Below are 3,196 nucleotides of genomic sequence, written 5' to 3' on the forward strand. Positions count from 1 at the left end.
AAAAAAAAAATACTGGTCAAATTAAAATAAATAGAGAGAGAGAGAGAGATAGATATGTGATATTGTGGTCAAGGAATGCTGGACTCCCACATGCCTGACTGTGGTTTCAGTCCTGTACCTAGTGGTTTGCTTTCTCACTTTCTCCCTCTCTCTCTCACTCTGTCCCTTTCTGCTCAAATTAAAATAAATAAAGTTAAATAAAATAGTTCTTAATGAAAAGAAAAGAAAATGAACCTTCTCTGTACATTTAAAGATCTGTTAAGAGGGTACATCTAGGGCCAGTTGGTACCGCAATGGTTAAGACAGGTGGAACTCACATGGAACTCACATCTTTATGATTTGAGTCCAGGAGTAGGTGGTTTGGAAAAAACACCAGGTATGTGTGCATGCACGTCCAAAATCTCAAGAATAGAATAGAAGAGAAGGGACTGAGCAAGGTTATCCCCCCTAGAGGGAGATTTCTTACTTTCTTTCTCTTTCTCTGTCTACCTCTGGTGAGTGCACATGTACTATAGCAAAAACTGGAAGAAAATAAAAGGGTGGGGCCACGGGTGGCATGGTGGGTAAAGCACTGGATTCCCACATAACCAACCACAGTTTGAGTTCAGGACTTGGCAGCTTGAAAGCCACACTGGGCTCATGATGGGTGCATGTATGTGTCCAAAATCCCGAGAGGAGAAGGGACTGCAGCATGCCCTTCTCCCCAGGGGGTAGTTTCTTGCTTTCTGTCTCTCTTGCGAGCACACACACCCTATAGCAAAAATCTCTAAAAAAAAAAAAAAAGGAAATCATGCTGTGGGGGCTGGCAGGTTGCGTGGTAGTTAAGGCACTGGACTTGCACATAGCTGACCATGGTTCAAATCATAGACCAGGTGGTTAGCTTTCTCACTTTCCCTCTCTGTCTTGTCAAATTAGAAAATAATAATAATTAATAAAATTAAATAAATAATTACTTTTAAAAACAAAGGAAATCAGAAAATCATGCTAGGTGTGTGTGCATGCATGTCCAACATTCTGAGAGGAGAATGGAGAAGGGATTGCAGCATGGTCAGCCCTCTGGGGGTTGATTTGTCCCTTTCCTTCTGTCTCTCTCCAGTTAGCATTATGTGCCCTATGACAAAAACCTTTAAAAATAAAACAAAAACTGAAATAAAAGGTTAACAGGAGAGCTGGCAGGTGGTGTGGTGGTTAAGGCACTGGGCTCCCACATGGCCAACCACAGTTCCTAGTCCTGGACCTGGCAGCTTGCTTTCTCATTTTTTCTCTCTCTCTGGTCAAATTTAAGAAATAATAATAAATAAAATTTAAAAACCAAAAACCAAATAACTCTTTAAAGAAAAAAAAAAGAATTAACACAAATACTCTTCCAGAAAAATATGAACCCCTAGCACATGTACTGAACCAAAGTTACCCTCATACTCAAACCAAAGCCATTATAAAAAAAGGAAACTGCTCCCCTGATAGCTCTTGTAAATGTAAACAAAATATCTATCAAATCTAAAAATATATAAAAAGTATTATAGGGGCCAGCCAATGGCCTAGGAATTAAGATGGTTGGATCCCCAAGGGCCAACTACACAGTTAGAGTACCAGACCTAGCAACTTGAAAAACATGGTGGGTGGGTGTGTGTGTGTGTGTGCCCAAAGTCCTTTTTTTTTTTTTAAAGATAGTTTCTTTAATTTTTTTTTTAAGTTTTTAACTTTAATTAAATGACTTTGGAAATAACAAACATTTCTGTGACACCAACACAGTAAGATACACAGAATTACATCCTTAATTAATATGAATGCCAATATTTCAAGCAGTAATTTCTGTTACATGGCAAACAAAATCAAGAAAGCAACCATTACACAAAAGAGACCCATAGCTTCAGACAAGGCAAATCCCAGGATAGCACAGGAGAACAGTTGCTGCTTCAGCGAAGGGGTTTTGGCATAACCAACGATAAGGCTGCCAAAGTCTATTCCAATACCAGCACCGGAACCAGAACTCCTACTGTTGCAGCACTGGCACCAATAAATTTGGCAGCCCTATCAATGTCTCTGCTGATTGCACTGGTCTAAGATCCCTTCTGGATTAACTGAAATGCACATTCTGGGCCCCATTAAATACCATAGAGCCCTCTCCAGTCCTTGCCTTAGGTCGAGATAACACTGATGCAGAAATTGGTCTGTATACAACTCTGGATCCAGCTTGGATCAGAGCAGGGAGCAGGCAAGCTTGGCGCCGGCGAATATCTTACACACTTTGGGGTGGTGCGGCTGGAGGACTCGGATGACAAACGTCGTGGGCTCCTCTTCTGCTTCTTCTCTTCTGAGGAGGTGGCTGAATAGTTTTTTGTTTGTTTGTTTGTTTGTTTGTTTGTTTTTTGGTGTAGGGTGTGTGTGTTCGCAGGAAAAATAGAAAGACAAAAATTAAGAAATCACCCCCTGGGAGGGATGGCTACACCACAATCCCTTCTCCTCTATTCTCCTCTCAGGATTTTGGGCACTCACATATATGCACCTGGCGTAAGTTCTAAGCTGCTGGGTCCAGGACTCAAACCGTGATTGACTACATGGGAGTCCAGTGATATAATAATTACACCATCTGCTAGTTCCTGCCCAAAATCCTAAAAGGAGGGAGGAATGGAGGAGAGAAGGGATTGTGGCAGGACAATGCCTGATAGAGGGAACTTTCTCCTTTCCCTTGTTCTTTCTCTCTCTCTTTCTGATGAGTGCACATGCCCTCTAGTAAAATTAGAAAACAAAACAAAACAACCAGGACCAGCTGTTGGTGTGGTGGTTAAGGAAGATAGATCTCACATGGCAAACTGTGGTTCAAGTCCTGGACTCCACAACTTGGAAAACACCCTAATAAAAGGAAACTCCCCTGACAGCTTTTATAAATGTAGACAAAATATCTATCAAATCCAAAAATATATAAAGTATTATAGGATGGCTGAATCCCAAAGGGTCAAGTACACAGTTCAAGTCCCAGACCTAGTAACTTGAAAAACACGGTGGGTGGGTATGTGTGTATGCTCAGAATCCCAAGAAGACGGAGAAAGGATTGTGGCATGGCCACCCATCAGGGGGTGCTTTCTCACTTTCTCTCTCTCTTCAGCAAGCACATGTGCCATATAGCAAATTGAAATTAAAAGAACATGGGACCAGCAGTTAGCGTAATGGCTATGTCGCTGGACTCCTACATAGT

General features: G+C 41.5%; 1 protein-coding gene and 1 pseudogene across 3 annotated transcripts in view; both read right to left on the minus strand.

Annotated features, from left to right (window-relative positions):
- ZNF584 (zinc finger protein 584) overlaps nt 1–3,196 on the minus strand; it is a 12,986-nt gene that overhangs the window by 4,217 nt on the left and 5,573 nt on the right. The window lies entirely within an intron of this gene.
- LOC102479570 (ATP synthase F(0) complex subunit C3, mitochondrial pseudogene) lies at nt 1,739–2,239 on the minus strand (annotated as a pseudogene).

The sequence above is a fragment of the Tupaia chinensis genome, unplaced genomic scaffold (genome assembly GCF_000334495.1).
Source record: "Tupaia chinensis unplaced genomic scaffold, TupChi_1.0 Scaffold144336_1, whole genome shotgun sequence".
NCBI lineage: Eukaryota > Metazoa > Chordata > Mammalia > Scandentia > Tupaiidae > Tupaia > Tupaia belangeri.